Consider the following 9,673-nt stretch of genomic DNA (forward strand, 5'->3'; position numbering starts at 1 on the left):
AGCAATAACAATTCTCTGTGGAATGAGTTCATTTTTATCATTAGGAACAATAGTAATACCTTCTTTCTTAGGAACACAATGAACGGGACTTAGCCATCTACTATCAGCCATGGGATAAATTATGTGTGCTTCTAGAAGCTTTAATATTTCATTTCTTACCATTTCTTTCATTTTTGGGATTCAGTCTTCGTTGGTGATCAACAACGGGATTAGCATATGGTTCCATATTAATCTTGTGCTGACAAAGAGTGGGACTAATGCCCTTAGGATCATCAAGAGTATACCCAATAGCAGCTCAGTGCTACCTTAAAGTTTTTAACACTCTTTTTTCTTCATGCTCTCTATGGTTAGCACTGATAATAACATGAGATATATTCTTTTCATCAAGATAAGCATATTTCAAAGTGTCGGATAATTTCTTTCATTCAAACACAGGAGCACCCTTTGCATCACTTTCACTTGGATGAGAGATGTCCCAATTGGACGTTATATGAGAGCGGAAAATATTCTCAACTTCCAAGTTTTGAATCAAATTGTGGAAGTTATTTGCATGTAACCTACCGAGGGGTCTCCTCGGAGTGGATTCACCTTGTGCTTCTTGGGATAGCTGCTCCTTCCCATCGATGGACAGGGGTTTCGAGAAGTGGAGATGTCGTCTAGTGTGCCACGTTCTGAGGCACGGGGATGCACTTCTACAGAGTCCACATGCCCTTCTCCTGTGATGACTTCCTCAGTTTCCTCTCGTTCGAGCTCCATATGTAGCAGCCTCGTCCTCAACGTTGTTGGCGGAGGACGATGACATAGCTCCCACACCTCGAAAAATATGTTAGAAAAACAGCTCAAAACAAAGACACGGGAAAAACTTGCGATAGAGTGGTCAAAACATATGGGAGTATACATAATGATTTTTTCCAGGTCATAATACGAGTCGGGGAAGAAAACTAATTCCGAGAGGCACATGAGGTCCAAGCCATCACGCCACGCCCTGTTGGCTTGGGACTCCCTCATGGGTCCCCTTGGCTAATTTTATTTTTGTATTTTTTCTAAAATAAAAAAACTAACAAAAATATTTTGATGGAATTTTTGGAGTCGGTTTATTTACCGTATCACATACCTGCTCTTTTCAAGGTTCATGAGTGTTCTAGAAGGTCTATCTTATGTGTTCTTCTGGTGTCATCACTTGAATAATATTAGTTTCAACATTAATGGGTTTACCTAAGATGTAATGTTTAATTCTTTTCCATTAACCACTCTCCTGTTTGTCCCCTCGGTGTTGTTGATTTTGATAGCACCAGAGTGATAAACCTCTTTGACATTATATGGTCCTTCCCATTTAGAGAGAAGCTTACCTGTAAAGAATTAAAAACGAGAATTGTACAAAAGAACTAGATCTCCTACGTTGAATTCCCATTTTTGGATTCTCTTGTCATGCCATCTTCAAAACTTTTCTTTAAAGAATTTGGCATTTTCATAGGCTTGGGTTCTCCATTCATCTAAGGAGCTTATACCAAATAACCTCTTTTCACCGGCAAGTTTGAAATCATAGTTAAGTACTTTAATTACCCAATAAGCTTTATGTTCTAACTCAAGAGGTAAATGACATGCTTTTCCATAGACAATTTTATACGTAGACATTCCTATAGGATTTTTATAACCAGTTCTATAGCCCCATAAAGCATCATCAAGTTTCTTAGACCAAATCTTCCTAGATCTATTGATAGTCTTTTGCATGATTAATTCTATTTCCTCGTTACTTAATTCATCTTGACCTCTAGACTGAAGATGATAAGGTGATGCAATTCTATGATTAATAACATATCTAGCTAGAAGTTTACGGAAAATACCATGAATAAAATGTGAACCACTATCAGTCATTAGATATATAGGGACTCCAAACCTTGGGAAATAACATCTTTAAGCATTTTAATAGAAGTGTTGTGATCAACACTACTAGTTGGAATAGCTTCTACCCACTTAGTAACATAACCAACAACAACTAAAATATGAGCATACCCATTTGAGGAAGGAAAAGGTCCCAGATAATCAAAACCCCAGACATCAAATGGTCATATTGCAAGTGAATAATTCATAGGCATTTCGTGACGTCTACCAATATTACCAATTCTTCGACATTCATCACAAGAAGGACGAAACTTACGCGCATCTTTGGAAAGAGTAGGCCAATAAAACCAGACTATAGTACCTTATGTGTAGTTCTATCACGAGCATGGTGCCCTCCGTAGGCCTCGAAATGACACTTCCATAGGATTTGTTCTTGTTCATGCTCAGGTACTCAACGTCTAATAACACCATCTAGTCCTTCTTTATATAGATGTGGGTCATCCATTGTAATGTCTTAAATCAAAGAATAACTTTTTATTTTGTTGGTAGGTGAAACTAGGTGGTATATATTTAGCAACAATGTAATTAGCATAATCTGCATTCCAAGGATTACTACGGGAATCATTTATAATAACTAGCTGCTCATGAGGAAAATTATCATCAATAGGCACTTGGTCATCAAGAACATTTTTCCATTCTAGACAAATTATCTACAACAATGTAATTAGCATAATCTGCAAATCAAATTCTTGAAATAAAAGCACCCACTTAATCAGTCTAGGCTTAGCATCTTTCTTTTCCATAAGGTATTTAATAGTAGCATGGTCGGTATGAATAGTAACTTTGGGATCAACAATGTAAGGTCTAAACTTATCACATGCAAATGCAACTGCTAAAATTTATTTGTGAGTAGTAGCATAATTTCTTTGAGCAATTGTCTAGAGTCTTACTAGCATAATGGATAACATTCAATTTCTTGTCTACTCTTTGGCCTAGAACAACACCAACACATAAACACTAGCATCACACATAATTTCAAATGGTAAGTTCCAATTAGGTGGTTGAACAATAGGTGCAGTGATTAAGGCTTTCTTAAGTATTTCAACGACTTCTACACAATCATCATAAAAAATGGAATATCTTTTTGAAGAATATTAGTTGATGGCCTAGAAATCTTTGAGAAATCTTTAATGAAACGCCTATAGAAACCAGCATAACCAAGAAAACTTCTTATATCTTAACATCTGTAGGACATGACATTTTATATATTACATCAACTTTAGCTTTGTCTACCTCAATACCTCGTTCAGAAATTTTATGCCCAAGTACTATAACTTCATTCACCATAAAGTGGCACTTCTCCAAATTGAAGACAAGATTAGTTTCTTCACTTCTCTGCAAAACTCGATCAAGGTTGCTTAGGCCATTATCAAAAGAAGTCCCATAAATGGAAGAATCATCCATGAATACCTCAACAATATTTTCACAGAAGTTAGAGAATATAGTAGCCATACATTATTGAAAGGTAGCACGTGCATTGCATAGAGCAAAAGGCGCACGTCTATAAACATAAGTTCCAAATGGGCATGTAAAAGTAGTTTTCTCTCGGTCTTCTTTTCACACACACATTTGAGAAAAAAAACCCGAGAATATTCATCAAGGAAGCAAAAGTGTGTGTGCTTAGATAATCTTTCTAACATTTGATCAATAAAGGGAATGGGGTAATGACAGTTTCTAGTAGCTTTGTTTAATTTCCTGAAATCAATTACCATCCTATAACCATTCACAATTCTTTGTAGCATAGGTATTTTTATCATTACGAATAACAGTTATACCTCCTTTCTTGGGAACACAATGAACAAGACTTACCCATCTACTATCAACAATAGGATAAATTATACATGCCTCCAGAAGCTTTATTATTTCAGTTGTTACCACTTCCTTTATTTTAGGATTCAAGCGACGTTGATGATCAATAACAGGTTTAGCGTCCGGTTCCATATTAATCATGTGTTGTCATAGAGTGGGACTAATGCCTTTAAGATCATCAAGAGTATAACCAATAGCAGCTTGGTGCTTCCTAAGAGTTTTGAGTAATCTCTTTTCTTCATGTTGTAAAAGGTTAGCACTAATAATAAGAGGATATATCTTCATTTCATCAAGATAAGAATATTTCAAAGTATCAGGTAATTTCTTGAGCTTAAACACGATATCTCCTTTAGGTGGGGGAGCATCTCCTAGAAAGTTAACATGCAAGTTGTTTTAAGAATAGGTGTTTGTCTAAAGAGTACTTCATCTATTTCATTCCTTTCATTCATGTACATATCATTCTCATGGTCTAGCAGATATTGTTCAAACGGGTCAGTAGGAGGTACGACAACAGAAGCAAGACAAATAATTTCATCCTTACTAGACAATTCTTTCTCACGTGGTTGTCTACCAAACTTAGAGAAATTTAATTCATGAGACTCATCACCAAATCCCACTTTAACCTTCTCTGTAACACAATTAATTTTAGCATTAATGGTATTCAAGAATTGTCTACCAAATATAATGGAACAAAAATTATCTTGTTGTTAACCAAGTACTAAGAAATCAATGGGGTACTTAATTTTTCCACACAAGACTTCAACTTCACTAACAATCCCAAGTGGTGAAATAGTGTCTCTATTTGCAAGTTTAATCATGAAGTCAATGTCTTCAATCTTAGAGGGTGCTATGTCATTCATAATTTTTTGGTATAAGGTAAAAGGTATAGCACTAACACAAGCACCCATGTCACACAAGCCATGATAGAAATGATCTCCAGTCTTAACAGAAACAACATGCATGCTAACAAACTGGTTTGTTTTTATCTAACTCATCATGCTCGTTTCTAACAGGTTTCAAAATTCTAGGAGCTTCATCACAAAAGTAAATAACATGTCCATCAATATTATCAACTAGGAGATCCTTAACCATAGTAATCTTAGGTTATACATTTATTTGTTCAGAAGGTTTAGGTGTCCTAATATGGCTTTTATTAACCATAGTCGTAGCTTTAGCATATTCCTTAATCCTAATAGGAAAATGTGGTTTCTCAATATAACCAGTAGGCATAACTGGATCAACATGGTAAATAATTGTTTCTTCTTTAAATTTAATGGGCCCCTCTAATAATTCTTCAATATATAGTAAGCAACCCAATCACTTACACTTTTGTTTGTTGCCTCCGCAACAGTTCCTCTGATACTTCCTTCGTCCGAAATTAGCTAACGCTCAACATCTAGCATTTGAACATCAACTGGACATGTTTGGTTACATGCACGGATTTCTGGGTGGTTGCATTGAAAAAACAAGAGAGGCTAAATGGAGACTGACTGAGAGAATACATGGGAAAAACATCATTTGCGTGTTGTTTGATTGCGTGCATGAGGGGTCTTGTCACTAAAAACCAAATTCTACCTCATGTTTAATAGCCTACCTCACATGGTTATTAGGACTTCACAACTACACTTAAACTAAAGCACCTCGGCCAGCACAAAGGCGAAAGGAGGCCATGTTGCAGAGGAGCACGAACGCTGGTGCGAGGCTCGACTCTTCTCCTTGATCCATGGCGCGGCCACCAAATCCAACCGCCCATCTGCAGTCGCCCGAGCGCCACCACGTCTAGCAACACACCATGGCGGATGCTGGCTAGCTAGCAAGCAAGCAACGTAGAAGCTAGCTAGTAACGAGGCATGGCAGACGTTGACCTCGAGAGCTTGTCCGGCCTCGTCTTGCACGCACATCCTTCAGCTCAACGGAACAAATAGCCTTGTTGTAGCTCGCCCCATGTTCGTCGTGCTTGCGCGCTCATACTCTGTCGCACCCTGTCGCAATAACTCACCTCACGACCGCCACGCCCGCGCGCTCCCCATTGTCGCGCATGCCCCGTGCTTCCGCCACCCGCCGCAGCCCTTGCTGGTCGACCGTGTCATGCCTGGCTCCCTGCCGGATCTGAAGCGAGCAGGCGAGATCGATGGCGTGGACAATAACGCCTAGAGGTGCTTTAAGAACCGTGCAAGGCACACCCAATAGTATATGAAGGTAAACCAAATAGCCCAATACCAGAAAAATGTTGCATCCAACGAGCCTGGTTGCAGCTTTGTGGGCAACCAAACGTGCCCTTAGGAGCAACTCCAATTCGGGCGACCCATTTCGTCCGCCACACTGTGTTTGGGTTGCCGCAGACAAAAGTGAAGGCCCAAAGTGCCGACCCATTTCCAAAACGCGTCCGTTCCTCGTCGGCGTGGACCCATTTTAGGCCCAAATTTGGGGCTAAAATGCGTCGATGCAGATGCGGCGCGCGCCCTCTCATGTCTGCGCCCATCCACATGTGGCGTCTAGTCAACATATTTATTAATGACGACTGCCCACCATGGGCCCACATGCCAGCGATCTGAGCTGTCCTTTTTTAATCCGAGCGTGCGGGAGGGATGGCCTCATCCTCTTCAAGAAGTCGTCCCCATCTAGCCACCCGTTGCTCCCCGTCGGCGACAAGACCTAGCCACCACCATGGGTTTCTTATCTGGCTCGAGCTATCGCAAAGACAAGGGCAAGTCCCCCGCCGTCCCTGTCCAAGCGTTCCCCTCGCCGACGTCTCCTCGTCCGCCTCGGCAGCGGATCAGTGTACGAGTGCACCAAGCGAGGTGGCACTTGGAGCACGACACCGCCCTCCCCTATCATGATGTCATGCTGCCACACGACTCATGTTTGGGTCCACAGAGGATTGATACGTCTCCAACGTATCTATAATTTTTGATGGTTTCATGCTATTATCTTGTCAAACTTTGGATGTTTTGTATGCCTTTTATATCTTTTTCGGGACTAACTTATTAACTCAGTGCCAAGTGCCAGTTCCTGTTTTTTCCGTGTTTTTGACCCTTTTCAGAGGAGGATTTTAAACAGAGTCCAAACAGAACGAAACTTCCAAAAAGATTTTTTCCGAAACAGAAGAAGTTCAGGGAACCGGAGAACCAGGGCAGGGGGCCACTAGGGACCCCACAAGCCCCCTAGCCGCAGCGAGGGGGCCCGCGCCTCCGAGGCTTGTGGGCTCCCTGGGCCACCTCTTCCCTAGGTCTTTCGCCTATATATTTCCAAACATTCTAGAAAAAATTAGGAGATCATCGAAAGTACTTTTCCGCCGCCGCAAGCTTCTATCTCCGCAAGATCTCATCCGGGGCATGTTCTGGTGCCCTGCCGGAGGGGGGATTCGGATACGGAGGGCTTCTTCATCAACACCATGACCTCTCCGATGATGCGTGAGTAGTTCACCATAGACCTACGGGTCCATAGCTAGTAGCTAGATGGCTTCTTCTCTCTCTTGGATCTTGAATACAAAGTTCTCCATGATCATCATGGAGATCTATCCGATGTAATCTTCTTTTGCGGTGTCTTTGTCGAGATCCGATGAATTGTGGATTTCTGATCAGATTGTGTGTGAACCTTATTTGAGTTTCTTCTGATCTCTTATATGCATGATTTCATATCCTTGTAATTCTCTTTGAGTTGTGGGTTTTGTCTGGCCAGCTTGACCTATGATTCTTGCAATGGGAGAAGTGCTTGGTTTTGGGTTCATACCGTGCGGTGACCTCCCCTAGTGATAGAAGGGGTAGCGAGGCACGCATCCTGTTGTCGCCATCAAGGGTAAAAAGATGGGGTTTTCATCATTGGTTTGAGATTATCCCTCTACGTCATGTCATCTTGCTTAAGGCGTTACTCTATTCGTCATGAACTCAATACACTAGATGCATGCTGCATAGCGGTCGATGTGTGGAGTAATAGTAGTAGATGCAGAAAGTATCGGTCTACTTGTCTCGGACGTGATGCCTATATGTATGATCATTGCCTAGATATTGTCATGACTTTGCGCGGTTCTATCAATTGCTCGACAGTAATTTGTTCACCCACCGTAATATTTGCTATTTTGAGAGAAGCCTCTAGTGAACACTATGGCCCCCAGGTCTACTCCACACCATATTTTCAGCCTTACTCTGTTACTTCGTTGCACTTTCCGCCTTCAGATCTCACTTTGTAATCAATCTTAAAGGGATTGACAACCCCTTTATAGCGTTGGGTGCAAGCTCTTTGTGTTTGTGTAGGTACTCTGGACTTGACGAGATTCTCCTACTAGATTGATACCTTGGTTCTCAAACTGAGGGAAATACTTATTGCTCCTGTGCTGCACCACCCTTTCCTCTTCAAGGGAAAAACCAACGCAAGCCCAGTCTCCGTCAACGTGTCAATCTCTGGCGCTGTTGTCTGTTGCCGTAGCACAAGAATTTCTCGCGCCGTTGTCGGGGAGGATCAAGTCAAGAACTCATCCAAGTAAGTGTCGCAAACTCATCTCTTGCATTTACTTTTTTGCCTCTCGTTTTCCTATCCCCCACTTCTGAAAAGCAAAAATTTACAAAAAAATATTTGCCTTTTTCGTTTGCCCTTTTCTCTCGCTTGCTTTCTGTTCGCTTGCCTGCTTGTTTGCTTGCTGAAGTCACCATGACTTAAAGCACCAAACTTTGTGACTTCTCTAATACTAATAATAATGATTTTATTAGTACTCCGATTGCTCCCGCCACTAGTGCGGAGTCATACGAAATCAATGCCGCTTTGCTGAATCTTGTTATGAAAGAGAAATTTTCCGGCCTTCCTAGTGAAGATGTCGAATCCCATCTTAATACCTTCATAGAGCTTTGCAATATGCAAAAGAAGAAATATGTGCATAATGATGTGATTAAATTGAAGCTTTTTCCTTTCTCATTGCGAGATCGAGCAAAAACTTCATTTTCGTCTTTGCCCAAAAATAGTATCGATTCTTGGGATAAGTGCAAAGATGCTTATATATCCAAGTATTTTCTGCCGGCTAAGATTATCTCTCTCCGTAATGATATCATGAATTTTAAGCAACTTGATCATGAACATGTTGCACAATCTTGGGAGAGAATGAAATTGATGATTAGAAATTGTCCCGCTCATGGCTTGAGTCTTTGGATGATTATACGAATCTTCTACGCTGGCTTGAATTTCGCTTCTAGAAATATCTTGGACTCCGTCTCAGGTGGAACGTTCATGGAAATGACGTTAGTAGAAGACACAAAACTCCTAGACAATATCATGATGAACTACTCTCAGTGGCACACTGAAAGGTCACCTACTAGTAAGAAGGTACACGCTATAGAAGAAATTACTCGTTGAGTGCTCAGATGGATGAGTTAATGAATTTGGTTGCTAGTAAAAGTGCTCCTTTAGATCCTAATGATATGCCCTTGTCTTCCTTGATTGAGAGTAGCAATGCTAGCTTGGACGTTAACTTTGTTGGTAGGAATAATTTTGACAACAACAATGCTTTTAGAGGAAACCATGTTCCTAGGCCTTTTCCTAGTAACCCCTCTAATAACTTTGGCAACTCGTACAACAATACTCATGGAAATTACAATAGATTACCGTGTGATCTAGAGAGTAATATCAAAGAGTTTATCAACTCGCAAAAGATTTTCAATGCATCCATAGAGGAAAAACTACTCAAAATTGATGATTTGGCTAAGAGCGTTGATAGAATGTCTAGTGATATTGATGCTTTGAAAGTTAGATGTGCTCCTCCCGAGATCAATATGGATGAAACTTTGAAAGCTATGCGTGTTTCCATGAGTGAGAGCAAAGAAAGAACCGCCCAAATTTGGGCTAGACATGAATGGCTTAAAAAAGCGTGTTCTCGTGATAAGAATCACGAAGATCTTAAAGTGCTTGGTGTGACTCCCATTGAATCTCCGTGGATTTCATTGTGCTTGACATTGATTGCAATCCTACATGCCCT

Source organism: Hordeum vulgare, chromosome 6H, assembly GCF_904849725.1.
Source record: "Hordeum vulgare subsp. vulgare chromosome 6H, MorexV3_pseudomolecules_assembly, whole genome shotgun sequence".
Taxonomy (NCBI): Eukaryota; Viridiplantae; Streptophyta; class Magnoliopsida; order Poales; family Poaceae; genus Hordeum; species Hordeum vulgare.